The following is a 16,189-nucleotide window of genomic DNA, read 5'->3' as shown; positions in this document are numbered from 1 at the left end:
TGTCCCTCGCCTGGTGCCGCCTTTATAACCATGGTAGGAAGGATAATGGGACAATTATTTTATTTCTTCCTTTGTTCTGTTGAGTTGATGAGAAGGTATAAATACATGTGCCGGTTGGTTTCTACAACATTTTGGGAAAGCAGAGGGAGGGGAGGATGGATTAAGATGGTAAATAGAATAAGGTGTTTGGTTAATTTGACCGTGGGACTTTCTGGGTTGGTTTCTCCTCCTTTTTCGAACGGGTCTTACAATTATCTCAGGTTTGAAAGTAGGTATACTTAAATATCCTTTAAAAACTTCACGATATACACTTTCCACTTCTCTATGGAGTAATGCTGGAAATGCATTGGAGAGACGGGGCCTCCATGTCCTTGTCCTTTACTCCCTTATGTGTGTTCTGTGTTCTTTTCTGCACAGGGGTCCAGTTGGGACCCCTGGCAGTGCAGCTCATCCTCTTTTTGGTAATGGTGAACAGAGACCCTTGAGATCCCCTTATGGCACCCGTGGGTGGGGGTACAACCCTGTACCTGTAGTGTATGTTTTTGGGCACCTGTGTGTTACCCACATAGCAGGGTATGGGCTGGTGGCAGCTTCATGCTGATGTGACTGGGGCTCTGAGTATCCTCCATTTTGGGATACCCAGGCCCTGCCATGGGAATCAGTGGATTCCTGATAGAAGGCAAGATGGCCCCTGGGGCGTCTTGGTTTCTATTGCCTGTTACCTTGTTTTCCCAAAGCCCTGTGAAGCCCTGACTCTGTCCCTTCTCCTGACTGGCTGTTAGGAGGAAGAACCATAACCATGTATGGTATTGCGGGGAAGTCCATGCCAGACTGCCAGGAGCCTTCCCAGTAACTGTATGTTGCGGGTACGGTTCTATGTCATTTTATCGACGGGTGTAATTTCGATGAGTTTTTTCAGTAAAAATCATTCGTAAAAAAAAAGCCATCGAAATTGATTTTAATTTTTGGGGGGGTTTGCCCCAAGCCCCCTATTTTTTTTTAAACCCAATTCCGACCCCCCCTTCTCCCACCCCTTATACTTTTCCAACCCCCCTCTCATATATTTCGATTTATTTTCTTCTGAAAAATGTACTCTTAAAAAACCATCAAAATTACACCTGTCGATGAAACACCGCTATACCGTGAGTACACCTTTGGGGTGGGACCTGTGTGAATAGAGTTTGTGACTAATATGCATTCTATATTATGGGTGTCTGGTTTCTGTGGGTGTGAGACACAATGAATGAGACAGCCCTGCCTGAAACTGACATTAAATGCAGTGTGATGTGCTGAAAGGTAGGGTGCTTGCCTCAATCCACATTCCTTGTTATGGGTGTCTGGGTGGAAGTGAATGGCCTGAATGCCAGTGAGCCTGATTGCCTGCCTGCATGAATGCCCTTGTGTATGATTGGCTCACTGAGCTTGGGTCAGCCAGAGTGAATGAGGGACAGATGTGTAGATCTGGGGACCTCTCCCTTCCCAATTTGTTCAGAAACTGAAGTCCAAACCTGGACGTCCAGAGAAGGGGTCCACAGAGAATTCTGAAGAACGCCTGGACATCGAGTGTCACCGAAGTCCATTGGCGTCGACTGGGGTTTGGAAGATTTCCGTGACCACTGAAAGCCATGTCAAAATGTGTCACCCAGAAGCAGGGACACCTTAACACTGTGCAACTCGACGCACAGAGCCAAAAAAGCTCGACCATGCTTAAGAAACTTTGACAGAGGGCTCCCTTATCACCGTCGACCACTTAGTCCCTCAGGAGAAAGTAGAGGTCGTCTGCTACCGAGGAAAGTCCGCCAGTGGGTTTCACGTGACCAGAAGCTGACAAAGATGTCCCGAGGACACTGGCTGAGTGAAGATCCGAGGTCCAGCCCGTCAGAGTCCCGATCGCCGAAGCTATCCATAGGTACGTGCTGCAGCACTGACGGTCCGAGGACGCTGATCCGACGCCCGCTGCCAGGGCCTGCATCCATCACCGCCGAAGGTCTTGCAGCATCAAACACTTTGCATTGAGGTCTACTGCATTCCTCCCCTTTCCAGGACTTCCACCATCAAGGAAACTACTGCCGAAGAGCACAGTGAAAGTCGAAGCTGCTGTATCAACGCCAGTGTTCCACTTTTCTTCAAGGTTCTCAACGCCCAGTCGCTCCTGCTTGAAAGGGAGTACACCCTCAAAGGATGCCGTCAACAAACTGTCAAAAACATTTCCACTTCAGGTACATTGGGGTCGTTGAACATTTTAACCAAGAAGCAAGGCTTATTGAGCATTTATGGACTGGGCTTGTCCATTATTTTCAGGACCATTGCCATCTGTAAAAAGCAGGTCAAAACTTGTATCCACTGTCTGCCAACCAAAGCATTTTGGGTGACTCTTTTCTTCTATCTTTTTGAACACCATATCTTCCTTTTCTACGAGCTCTTCTGTTGTTCCTTGTGGTGCGAGTTTAGTTGTAGATTCTCAGCTGTTATTGACACTTGTTGGTAGGCATTCTGTGTGCTTTTTAGCCCTATCTCGGAGGTGGGTGTGTGACGACATGACTACTGCTCTGTAGTAGTACAAGGATGGGTAGTAGCTAAAGCACCTACTCCACCTGACAGTGCTACTAATCCAGCAGTGATCCCAATCATAAAGTTGAAACTGGCACAGCCCGACCAGTATACTTTCTTTGCCTCTTTTGGTAACTTGGGGAGATGGGCTGGCTTTACTCTCCTAAAGAGTTGTGAGATGGCACTGATGAAACATACCACCACTGTGGCACCAAAATAAAAATGTCCAACCAAGGGTCTATAAAAACAAGGGCTTTAAACATAAATTAACACAACTTATAAAAACACTACTGTAAAGGAAAACGGAGAAAGCAGACTTTAAAGTGCACTCTGGGCTGGAAGACTGGGGTGCTTGGGCACAAATATTTCAGCAGCAAAATGTCCTTGCCAATGTCTTTCAAAAGGTAGAGAAGTGGGGGCAGGGGGGTGCTTAAATTACTAGGTTTCCTTAATGTAGACCGGAGGGACATGGCCACTTCACATACCTTACGTTCTTGTCTTTGGGGTTCAGTAGCGTTGAGCTTGGATTTTCTGTGTTGGACCAGAATTCTGTGTGCTTTCGGCACGGAGCTGGTGTCAAATCGTGGAATGACTGGTTCAAATGATCCACTGCTATTTGGCTTTAATGATGGCGTGTGGATCGAAGATGCAGGGGCACGGCAGGCGATATTAGGTCGGCAGTGCTGGAAGACACTGGGCGTGGATACAACCAGTCGGTGCAGCTTTGGTTCTGTGGCTGCTGGGAGAATATCCTGGTTCTACGGGTCAGGTTGAGTCCTTTCTTATGCACTTCCCAACCAGGAAGGTTTTTAGTGGGCGCTTGCCGGGTTCTGCCCCCTCCTGTGGTAGGGCCATGGGTATTAGTCCATGAATTGCAGTCGGCCTGGTCCCACATAGCAGTGTCACATAAATATGCCTTAGGAATGTTCGAAGAAAAGATTTCCTCTTTCTTGGAGCCTTCAATCCACATCCCTCTGGCAGAATAGTATGCATCGCCAGCAGGGTTCCAGATGACTGAATCAAACGACATCATCACTGATTCCCTGGAGGGAAGCTTCTCTTAAATGGCCAGGGAAAGCCAGAAGCTATATATTATGTTCATGGATGCGCAGGGCTGGAATGCTGCACTTATGCTTACCTGACTCTGGCTTGACGACCGTTGGCGGGCCTGCCCTCCCCTGAAAGTGAAAATTAACGCTGTATTGAAAACAGTTGATATCAAAGACCAGCAAGGGCCATCTTGGTCCACCTGAAGTTGACAAATATCATGCCTGCTGCAAAACCATACTACGTACTCCGACTTTGACTTTCCTTTAACATTGTGACTTTTTGGTTTTATAAAACTTCTGAACCTTACACAGCAAATGATGGGTCTATGGGGTGAAATAGCCCTAAAATGCCATAACTATAGGCCAGAGTCAGAGGGGGAGATATGCCCCTCAGCAAAAGGCCTGCGCTGGATTAGATGCAAAATTGGGCCCTTGCCCAAACACGAAGGAGCAAATTTAGGCATCTAAGCCTGGGAATGCCTGAAAATATTCCTTGCCACACACGAGGGGAGAGGACCTCATGATACTTTTGAGAAAAATTCGGAAAGGCTCAGACCATCTTGAAAAAAACGGCAACATCCAGCGTATAAATAAAATGACCAGAGTGTGTGCAAATTTGCACTGCAGAATGGAGTTTTGTACATTTAACCAAATCATTGCCTTCCAAAGCCATTGTCATTTTCAATTAGACATGCTCTTCAAAATATGTGCAGGGATGCCATCAAGGAACTGTACGTTTTTTCATAATGAGCCCATCACAGAGACTCTTTTAAGTAACCAGAATCTACAAGGAAATGTGGAACTACAACAGCATGAAAGGTTTCACGGCTAAAACTGACCCCAGTGACATTGCAATGGGTCTTTATATTCAAATGTAGAGCTAAATCTTTAAACATTATGTTGCTTTCTGCAATCACTGTTGCAGGAAAGTAATGTTGCAAGGGTTTACATGTTTAGATTGTGTACATTTGCTAAAGTTGGATCAAATGTAAAATGCTGGTAAAAGACAACTCTTAAGTTTCAATTCCTAGAAATGAACCCCAGGTGTGAAACCAGCCTTCCCAAGCTGGTTGTCTAGGGGAATGAGCTGAGGCATTCTGTGGATCCTCCAGTTGCACTCAGGCTGTCGTAAACATAGCAATTAGCCTTGGAAGCTGTAGGCTAACCTGAACAAAAAGGTCCCTCTTCTTGTCAGAGCAACCAGATCTGTGCTTACAGAGAGGGAAGAGTGAAGGCAGAGCTTCACACCCATTGCACACAATGGGAGATATGCAATTTATGGAATAACTTGGGAAGTATTAATCGTACAATTTTCATGTTCGGATTTATGAAAAGTTGTCAGTGAGCTGCTTCTGGTGGGTCCAAAACGATTTTGGTGACACCAACCTATCAAGTTATAAAACAAAAATGTATTGTGTTTTCCCCATAAATATGACAATCAAAAATGTGAGAAAAGGTGTAACAGGTGATGGGTGTTCCACCCACCGAATGCCGTATTTTTCAGTAATGTCATTTGGGTGTAAACGAGAAAATACTGTAGCTTCGCCCCAATATGTCGCACAGTCCTCAAACCAGGTTTATGCGATTCACAAAAAAAGTAATGTCTGAATATGCTAGCATCTGTGGCGTAATCTGATGAGAAAAGGTATTTTTCAAAATGTGAGATTTTTAGGTACAAAGGCCAGATCCAGCCCCTCCCCCCCCCTTATGCCTGTGTCATCATATGATTGATGGGGTACCCTCCCCTGACTGCTGAAATCACGCATTCTTTCTCTGAGCCTACCGGCTTATGTAGGGGGAGGAAACCCCTGACCACTGCCCAATCATTTGTGCGAGGAGGATGACGCAGCAGTGATGTCATTTCGCTTATGAATAGGTTACTCCTCCCCAACTAGAGATTCCCTCTACCCAATCTGAACTGCGCAGTTGACTGAAGATCTGGGGGTATCCTTGCAGAAATTTAAACCTAGTCCTGTAGTGAAACAGGGACTTGGAGTAACTGCTTGGGAGGATAGAGTGAGACCTTCATTGACTCCTTTGATGGTTCCTGCAGTGGAACCCTAGCGCCATTGATGATTTATAGAGTCCTTTTCTTCTGTAAGTATAGATTTCAACAGCCATAGATTAAACAAGTCCTATCTATTAAAGCACTAGCCTAAAGTGTCCATAAGGAAAAATCCTCCATCAGTTTTGAAATTTAGTTATTTTTCCATTGAAAAGTATTTTATATGTCTGTGCAATTCGGTAACTCTCCCCTTGACAAATACTGTGTTCCTAGTTATCTTTCTGCTGAAAAGTCCTTTGTTTGCATAGTTAAGTAAGTTATTTCCCTAGTATTTTGCTTAGTAAATCAATTAATTCCCCCATTGAAATTCACAGAGCAAGATTGTTGCAATTCGAAATCAACCATCTTGTGCCCAGTGTTCGTTAATGGGTATAGTCATTGAAGTGTTGCCCCAAAAGAATTATTCCCATTATGAGCTGAAACCGAATTTGTCTATATGTTAAATTCTGTGTCTAAAAACAAATCCCCATTTGCATCTGTCATAATAAACCCAAACTTTTGCTCCCACTGTGAGAATCTCTTTGCCCCAGAACATACCTGTGTGTTGCACCCGCCATTTCCCTGAAAACTGTGGCTCCTATGTGCCTTCCTCATTGTTGACAGTGTGTCATTTCCAGCTCCAGCTAAAGTGAGGGGCATTTCTAATTCGTGTTTCCAAATATTTCTTTTAATCCTGTAAACTGTGATTTTCCTTAAGTATTTCCCTTCCGCTATCATGTTCTGTGCTCGGATTTTGCATTGCCTTTCCTTCGTTTTTCATGGTTTAGAGCTTGCCTGACATTTCCAGCTCCTGCCAAATTCAGTGTGATTTCTAGTTTCATTTTTCTAAAAACTTCTTTTATCCTTTAAAAACAATTTTCCTATTCTATCCTTCTTCCTCTATCAGACCCTGCTCACTGATTTAGAATTGCATTCCCTTTATTTTTTTTATGTTCTTTCTCATGCGTAGCCTGTGTTAAATGTGAATTTCCTATGTGTGCTAGCTAGTGGGTTTTGAAGCCCATTTTTGTTCCCTAGTGTAAGCAGCCCAAAGTTGTCTTGTGTGCTGTCCCATAGCAGTAATATTAAATCATTGAAAACCCAGTTTTCCATTGTCACGGGGGGGGGGGCGCTTAACCTTCCTGCCATCAGTTTCAGTTGCGGGAAATTATTTGGGATTACTTTTCACAACTTAAATTTGGTGTGGCGTGGAAGTCCATCTTAACCTGGGTATGTTATAGAAAGCTATGAATTGTGTTGCCACAACTTTAGTGGCTGCTGTCATCTTTTTGTTCTGATTGAATATTAAAATAATAAATCAATAAAGTATTCATTGACAATACACCAGCCCGGTTACTGGTCTCTTGGGACAAAGGGTGCTGGTGGAGGTTGGGTGCGAGACAGTTTGGAGGCCTCCTTAAAAACTATTTGGGGATTGTAAAAATAAAAACCATTTTAATTGTGCCCACACCCTGTGCAGGGGACAAAGGTCCCTGACTTGCTTGTGCTGCATAATCTATCATGACAGGTCTAGCATAAAATGCAAAGGACACTCCCTGCACCCAGCTACACAGAGGCTTTCATTGATGAATGTTTTCAGAGCCTTTTTATCATATCCATTTGTGTTTATTAGTGCGCTTAACCTTTTCCATTTTACAGACACTTTTCTCCCTAATGTCCTCAGTAGTACACAAATTCTGTATTAATTTTATGTCTTGGGTGCAAATAACTTCCAGTGACATTTGAAATATTAGTACAAAGCCCCTAATAAAATAAACGTGTTTTCTAATCAAAACCATTTTAATGGTCAGAAGCTGCTCAGCAATTTTTTTGAACTAATTTAGGCCTTGCGCAGAGTGGAAAAAGTGGTGGCAAAAGCATTTACCAACACTTTTTACACCGAGCAGAATTTTGTATAATTTGGCAGGTGAAGTTGGAGAGCACAGCAAACTTACAAACGTTTGCTTGCTCTTCCAGGTCCACATGGAATATTTGCTTGGTTTTCCACTAGCTGGTATTTTTATGCTAGTGGAAAAGCAGTGGATTCTGTCCGACCTTTGCACAGGGTAAAAGCAGGCAAATTCCAAAGGAATCCCTTGTAGAGGGTTCCTTCAATCTTTAATTGTGGGACACATTTACAGTTTTCTAGATACATAGTGGGCAAGTGAGGAATAAAGGTTATTTCACCTGACTTTATATTTACTGTTCCACTATATAGTGGAAACGATTACAATTGTGCTTGATCTTTTGCACAATAGTGTAAACAGAAATTGTCCCCTCCATGCAACTTGGGATTCAAAACAAAATGACCCCATACACTTCTGAGCAACCTCGTATAATGATCTACACGCTGTCCTATTGGTTTATCTTGTGACTTGTGCTCTCTTAAAGCCATCTGTATTAAACTGATTATTTTCGGTCTTCAAACCCATACAAATACATTTCAGAATGGGCTCAAATTCTGGCTTCACCACTTGGCAAATCATTTTATCTCTTTATGCCTTACCTGCCAAAACGATGTGCAACTAGAAGCGATTCAGTTCGCAGTGTACACTATTCCAAAATACCTTCATTTTAATAGACTAGCTTTGCTCCAAATATAATTGACTTTTCATATCGATGGTACACATTTGGAAACCCCCATCTACTTGTGTATGTCACCCCGAGTATATTGGTTGCATTTGAAATTGTGGTTGCACCCTGGCGCTCTCTCTCTCCTGCAAACCTTGGGACCCTCAACTCCGTTTAAAAATGTGCTGCAAACCTGCCGCAAAGATACTATTTTGTCCCATTCCATGTTACAGTAGTATGTGGGGGGCGCCCAATCCCCTCCTCCATGGCCTGCTGACAATAGCCGCTTTGTTCATGGAGCATTGTTGAAGCGAGCTACAACAGAGATGCAGTAAGGGCTGTGGAGCTTGTTGCTCAGCCCTCACAGAGGCGGCAGCATCTTCCGGGGTGCATGGGAGTGCTGGTAAGGGAGAGTGGCTAGAAAGTGACTGGGGGGTTGGGGGAGTTAAAGGGGGAGTGGATGAAATCGAAAGGGGAGAGCAGATTGGAAGATCTGATTGATGTTTCCACACTACTTATCTTGCTACTACTCTGGCTCTGGGTTTATTTATTTTTTCTAGCTCGGTCTATACATATATGTTGAACAAAAGGTGCACATTCTTTGGGGGGGGGGGTGATCTGGCATTCACCTCTCAATCTTTTAGGGGTCTGTCGCATACAGTTTTAATGTGCAGCAAGTCCAGCTTGCCTTGTGGGAACTAGGAGAGTAGATGGAAGATAATAAGAGTAAGGGATGGAAGATGTGAAGTATGAGAGACGGATGAAAGATAAGATATGATATGGCATTTATAACGCGCCTATACACAAGTGTTTCAAGGCGCGACGAGGCAAGGGAGGGCAACATAGGGAAGACAGACAACGATCCTATTAGGCCAAGTGTTATTCAGATCGCGTAAGTGCATGGGAAGGGGAGGGAGGAGAGTGCGGGGGGATGAAGAGTGAAAGGAGTGGGGGCTAATGGAATGAGATGAGGGAGTGGATGGAAGTGGAGAGCAGAAGATTTTGGAATGGATACAGAGAGCATGTGATTTTGGAAGGGATGGACGGATGGAATATTAGAGCAGATTTTCTAGTTTAACAAATTATGTGATCCTGGACAAATCCCTTTCAGCAAGACCTAGTGAGATGGCAAGGCTGTTTCCAGTCACAATCCGACCCTTAACACAGCACTTGAATATTGGAAAAGAGACCTTGAAATACATGGAACATTTATTCCTTAAGGTCATTAATGCTGCACTTGTGACACTTTTCTCTCCGTCTAGCCAGGGCCCTCTGTCAGTGTAGCCCACAGGGCCCTTTGCCTTAAATCTGCCACTGCTGCAATACTGTTACTAATTGACCTTTTGCTCCAGAGTTGGCCCTGTGGCCATGACCTGTCATTTTGGAGCAGGTAGATGATATTAATGGCTGCTGAGTTTGTCAAAGGGATTCTTGGCTGAACAGGGAACAGCCTATGACTTCAGCATTGGGCGTTTGTGTTTTCTCTCCCTGGCATCTGTCAACTCGAGCATTTTGAGGGAAATGCTTTTTGTGCCTTTAAATCACTGATCTGCTATTTTCTCTGCTTTTATTATGTAAAAAAGATAGCGGCGAGATTTAATTTTTGCAACATTGTAATGCGTTTTGCAGCATAGTAGCTAATTAAATGTTTTGAGATGCATTGTCAGTAGTGGTGGGAGAAGGGGGGGCTGCGGCATGGGTATTACAGAGGGCAAATTGTACAGTATTATTCGGTGGTACAAAGCCCAATTGGCCGTGTAAACATGTTTGTAGAGCAGAAGAGTCTATAACTTGTGCTGGAGGGAGCGGCAGTAGGGTACAGCAGTGCATGCTGGGAATGAGCGGCCTTCATTCCAGTAGGAACAGTGCGGTTCCGCTTGGAATTTTGGAACGAAAAGACTGAGACTGAGGGTGGTCCGTAACAGGGGAAATAAATGCTTGCGGCCTTGAATCCTGGGAAAGGTGATCTCGGACGTGTGGTAGCTGTGGGGTCGCATCTGATGGCCTGGCCTCCTGTGCAGGCCGCTCCAGAAGTCTGCTCTTGTGACCAGTAGTGTGGCCTTGCAGCCCAGACCTAGAATGAGGGGGCTTGTATGTCTGCCGTTAAGCTGTGCGCACGTCTGGTGTTGAGCAACCTTTTCCTTGTCTGCGACATGTTTGCTTTGTTTTTCGAACTGGTTGTGTGCTGTTTTTATTTCAAGCAGGCTTTGTGCAGTGTTGAGCATCTGTGTGAACCGCAGTCTGTTGCTTTCAACCCCCAGTGCCGTTGTGCATTAGTGGTTGGCATGTTTGTGGCTATACTATAGCTTGTTCTTTGAAATGGAAAGTGCGTTTCTAGTGTGCAAATTGGAACCTGCCACGGTCGGTCCTTGCGCGTTGTGATTCGGGAGCTCCTGCTGGGGTGTGATTGGGATTTGTTCGTGCGCTGTCACTCCCTCTCTATGGCCAAGGAGCGCACTTTTCCCAGCTCTCCGCCGAGTCTGCCAGCCCGTCGGTGTCCAGCGAGCTGTGCTCAGAGCTCGCATTCACAATAGTAGCCTGCAGAGCAGTGGGACGCGACGGGCTCCAGAACGCTTTAGGAGACACATCGCCATGTTCTATGAAGAGGCTTTCGTTTTTCTTGTGAAACACTGAATGGGAGCTGAACAGTCCCCCTGCCTGCATTCAACCAACAAACCTTGTTTTCCTTCGTTTCTAGAGCGTGTCGACAGGAAGGGGTCGCTGCTTGATACCACTGGGTATGGTAGAAGACTGACTGCTGCGATGCCAACTTCAGAGCCCGCAATCTGACCCGGTAAGACATTATTTTTTTCCCGATTTTACCCCGAACTAGTCTGCTTATACTTATAGTTTTACTTAGGAAAGCAGGCCTACTCGGAAATGCAAGACTTGCCGACAGACACTGATTGGGAGGGGAGGGGCGCTGGGGCTCTGTCCATGGACGTCTACCTGTCCGTCCCCTAATTTCCTTATAGGTTAATCTGCTAAAGCACACTTGTTTTCTGACCTTGGGGATTTGCCATTTGCTCATTTTGGCTATGAGGTGGTGCTCTATTGTCACCTATAAGTCGAAATACACTATTGCATTGGAATACAGATATGCAACTGGGATGTGATGAAGGCTCAGCCTGTCACCATTGTTTGGTTGTTTACTCTCCTATGAAGAACCTGTGGTGATCCCCATTCACTACCGTCCCCACCCTGCCCAAAACGCACAGCCTTGAGATCTTTTTGAGATAGCAGTATCATGCAATAACATCAAACTTCATAAGGTTGATAGCCGGTCTGTTATTTCTAAACCGTCTTCTGAGAGTCTTAATTGCTGATATACATGAGTTTCTAATGTAACCAAGTGTTCTTTCAGCTTTGTTCCGTGCACTGAAGCCCTCTTAAGAAAAGGCCAACAGTAATGGCTTCTGCATGGGCATTAGATAGGCGTTTGCTGGGCACTGCCATCATATTCCCAGGCAGGTACTAGCACACGGGTTTACATCGGTTAGCATATTCTGGCCAGGTAGTAACATAGTACAAAACAACAAAGGTGATGGCTGGAAGATTTGGAATAAATCCCTAACCTTGGCATTGCTCTGGGCAACCCTCCAGACCATCTTTTCTCAGCCTGCCAAGCCATTACTGAAGGGGAACATCTATATGCCAATCAGGCTTGGTCCCACTCCAAAAGGGGCAGTCCACCCCGTACTGCTAGGTCGCATCCTTTCTGCATGCGACCACAAGCATCTGCAGACATGTTTCGGCCTCATTGGGCATCATCTGTGAAGCCGAAACATGCCTGGAGTTGCTTGTGTTTCTGAGCACAGAGGACTTGGCCCAGCCGTCTGGGCTGGGCTGCTACTATTGCTGGCAGTATCTGACTGCTTTGCATATGGCTGGACCCCTTTTGCAATGGCGCAGATGGGATAAAAAAAAACGGTGGTGTGGAAGGTTGCCCGGAGTAATGCCAATGTTTTTTATTTATTCAAAGTATCCACCCATAACTTTTTTGGTTGCAGGTAGTAACATAATGGCAGTGCCTGGCAAATACCTATCCTCTTTGTTGTGGGGTTTAGTTGTGCCATCACTCCAGGCGGCAGCATATCTGTTCCATAATGCCCCAAGAACGCCTTTGTACGGAGTTTCCCGTCGAAGCCCTTCTTCATACGCTAGCAATAAATAGGACACCCACTTTACACAAGTCGTGGCAAATCTAATAAGTATGGCTTTTGCCCAGCAACTGCAACAAATGCTGTCATAGTTTTCTGGGTGCGTCGTCACTGTCATCTGGTGAGTGTGGGATAGCCTGAGCTTTTGTTTTTTTGAAATCCTATATTTATGTGAGTAATTCCACATCTGAAAGTGGGCTCTGCTGACCCGCACTTTTTCCCCAAATGCTCAGTGCCAAGAAGCATAATGCACACATGCATCTTGCTGTGATAGCCTCCTGACAACCCCAGCAGCTGCCCTTCCGTGGCAGCCGGGCGGGTTCAAAGGCCACATGTGCAATCATGAGCCAGCTACTGGAATATAAAGTTCCAACAGAGGAGAGTTCTTCACGGTATGCACCTCTGGTTTAATGTAGTCATTTGTGTACTCCAGCAGCTTTGTGTCTGGGTAATGTCTGAATATAAGCCATGTCTAGTTTTGACATTGTGGCTGTATAATTGTGTACCCCCTTGTAACCATTAGCATGGAATATACTACTATTGTCAGCTTGGACTAATTTGTGGCTGGGCATGGTGTAGTGTAGCTATCTGGCCTGGGAGTATCCATGACAATCCTGTTGGGTCCATCCCAGGAAGCCTCTGTTTCATTCCTATGAGTAGGGGGTGGGGGGGCAAAGGGGGGGCTGATCCTGTGTATAAAAAAAAAAAAAAAATGGGGACCAGTGCTTCGACAGTCCTGTCATTACAATCGCCACCTCACATTACTTTGCTGATTCCTGCAGACATTTTGAAGTCGGTAGACGGAGGAACAAGGCCACAAGGTCTTGTGGATGTCTGCCAGGCCTCTGCCAGTCTTGTTTGGCTGGTCTCTGTGTTGCATGCTGTAGCCGTTGGGGACAAGGATATCTAGGATGTGGGTGGAGGTGGGTGTTGGCCAGGTCTCTGCGATGAAGATCGCATCGATGTTTACTGTTGAGGTCGCGATGGCTGCTGCATGGGTGATAGCTGAGCTCACGTTGGTGAGTATTAACTTCCGTGTTGTGGACGGTGAGGGGGTGCTGATGTGCTTGAGGCTGATGTGGGGGAGGTTGTTACATTGCAGAGTCCATTCCTTGGAGGAGGGGCGATGTCATTTACATTGGCATTGCCTGTGATGGTGGGGATGGCGTGTGGGGACGGAGGGAGAAAATTCATGTCAGCGCATGCTTACCTGTTGTCTAAGCAGGGGTTCAGGCCCTGGGTCCTCCCGGTTTGAACAGGCATTGCGCTTTTCTTCGTTTGCCCTTTACTTCAGTTGCCCGGGCGAGAGACGCCCTTGATTTAAGTGTTAAGAGCAGAAAGGAAGAGGCAGGGCTAAGAAGGTGGATGGGGCTAGGGTCTGGTGATCTAGATCCACTTGCACCTGCTCACGAGCTACAAAGGAAAAGAGGTTGGAGGGCTGCTTAAGTAGGGGAAAAAGGGCGGCAAAACGAGGAGGCACCGGGTTTAGTGGCAGTTTGGGGCTTAGTAGGTGCTTTAGCCACTACCCGTCCCTGTACTTCTGCAGAGTAGCAGTCATTTTTATTAAACTGTCATGGTGAGTTATGACCAGTTCAGCCACAATGACTTGCGTGCTGTTAAAGGGACCCATCTACAGGCAGTTGGCCTAGGTCCTCATGTGCGCAGGTGCAACTTTTATGCCCTGTACAGACTTGCGTGCCTGGTATAGCCTTACATGCTCACTTGGCAAACGTGCTAAGATTTTCCATTATAGACCTAGAAAGCCTTAAGAGAGCCCACCAACACCACGTGACTACATTTTCCAGGATGCACTCTCCTGATTAAGTGCCAAAGCTCACATCTATTCTAGAATACCCTCTGACTCTATCTAGAAATGACCGACAGAAATACATTGCACTCGGACTAACATGGCGCAGAAATACGTGGGCTGGGCTATGTCCCAAAATGCATTCTGCTTCGCTCGGTACACGCTACAAGGCATGAGTGTGCGACCTATGCAAATTCCACAGCAGCGCCACCTATTCCAGGGTGCGTCATTTTGCGCAGTACTGAAGCCCGCGTAGTGTCGCTTTACCCACAGAACTCGAACAACACACTTTTTGAAAGCACAGATGGCAAAATTGCACTTGTAAACCTTAAAAGCAGCGAAGCCGTCTTAATAAAAATGCCGCCAATGCACATGACTACTTGTCCAGGCATAAATATTTCTCTGTTCAATCTAGAAACGCCCACAGGACTACTACAATTTGAGTGCACTTTACCTCACATAGTAGGGGAAGTTTCGAGCGGACCACATGCCCCAGAATGCACTTTGCATCGGTAAGCATAGATGCTCCCATACCAAAGTTGTTTATATTTCCCATAATGCACTCTTAATGCAGATGGGCCTACCAGGCTACACTGTATCGTATCTCGGGCAGATGCTCTAGCAGGCCTTCCGTCCACAGGGGGCGCTCGCTCTTTACTATGTGTGGGAGTCTGTCACAGGATACTTTCTGCCGAACCGTATGTAGGACCGCGCATAGATCTGTCATGGAATAAACTCTGCCTCTGCAGCAAGTTCTCTGCCCGTTTTACTGTTTCTTTTTGTAAATAACACGTTTCTCTACTCAACAGTGCTGATGAAATGCAGCCTGCCCTTAGGGGGTACAGGCCTATGCAATAAGTAACCTACTCGCACACGCTCTTGCAGGAGTGCCGAAGGTGGGTGTGAGAGGAGATTTGGTGAGAGGGGGATTATTTGGGGCGGGAGGGGTTGGGTGGGTGTCGAACAGTGCAAGAAATTAAGGGAAAGAACGCCCTCGTAGAGCAGCGCATGTGCTGGAAGGCACGCTGCCTACCCCCAGACCGAGGGCTAGCTGCAGCGTTTCAGGAATGTGGAAATCCTCTCGGATGAAGCCTTCTAGAGATGATCCCCCCCCCCCTCACTGAGGTTCTGGCATTCCTATGCTCGTGGACAGGACATGGTATCCAGCAGTGTCTCGGGAAGGTTCCAAAGTGCAGATTCCTGTTGGAAGGCTTCTAAAAAAGCAGGCCTGTGTGTTAAGATGGGCGTTATGTTGAAAACTGCAGATTCCCATCCCATTAGACCAGTGCAGTGCATTGTGTAAGTGTTTCCTGAGCATGCCAAATAACAGATTGATGAGGCCTTATTGGTAGACTTTGCAATCTTCAGATGGCAAACTATTCACCTTCTCTTTGCCTCATACATAGATCCTAACCCTCATGCCTACTTATTCCATAATTCACCATGTCCCATTTAGAAGTTTCCCCACTGACTACACTTCCCATAACGCACCTGTCTGAGTTGGGGGGGGGGGACGGTGAACTGCAAATGAAACCATGATCTTTACATCCCTTCTAGAAATACCCATCAGCCCATCCTACCCTGACCACATTCTCATTGGTTGAGGGCTAGGGTGTGCTTCAGGAGGTTGGGGTTTGATGGCACGGCTGCAGGACAGCGCTGGATCATAAAATGCAGGAACCGTTGGGAGGGGAATGGCTGGCATTTTCCGTCTGCCTTTTCAACTCGCCTTTGTGGTCCCTTTTGCTTGTTCCACCCCCAGGGGGATGTGCTATGCTGCTGCACCAGAGAGGGCCACCATTACCGATAGTGATATACCGCCCAAATGGAGGTGACAACGAGGGGACCTCAAGGAGACGCCCAGATAACCTGGCCCCGTCCTTCCTCCCACTCCACCCCCACGTGATAGGGGGAGAGGGCAGGCAAAAGCCATGGAATTGTACCAATTATGGGAGAGAGATACCCGGGTTTGCACCATTGCGGGCTAAGGGGAATGCTTTAGTGGTAT

At 46.2% G+C, this 16,189-nt stretch overlaps 1 protein-coding gene across 4 annotated transcripts in view; it reads left to right on the top strand.

Moving 5' to 3' along the window:
- Positions 1-16,189, top strand: part of GLCE (glucuronic acid epimerase) — a 467,532-nt gene that overhangs the window by 217,531 nt on the left and 233,812 nt on the right. For all 4 annotated transcript variants that reach the window (XM_069624232.1, XM_069624230.1, XM_069624231.1 and 1 more), the window contains one exon: positions 10,913-11,008. The gene's annotated coding sequence lies outside the window, so the exon portion shown is untranslated. The remainder of the gene's footprint in view (positions 1-10,912; positions 11,009-16,189) is intronic.

The sequence above is a fragment of the Ambystoma mexicanum genome, chromosome 11 (genome assembly GCF_040938575.1).
Source record: "Ambystoma mexicanum isolate Mex_15411 chromosome 11, UKY_AmexF1_1, whole genome shotgun sequence".
In the NCBI taxonomy this organism is placed as follows: Eukaryota; Metazoa; Chordata; class Amphibia; order Caudata; family Ambystomatidae; genus Ambystoma; species Ambystoma mexicanum.
Note: the sequence above shows the minus strand (reverse complement) of the source record. Positions and strands in the feature narration are given on the sequence as shown.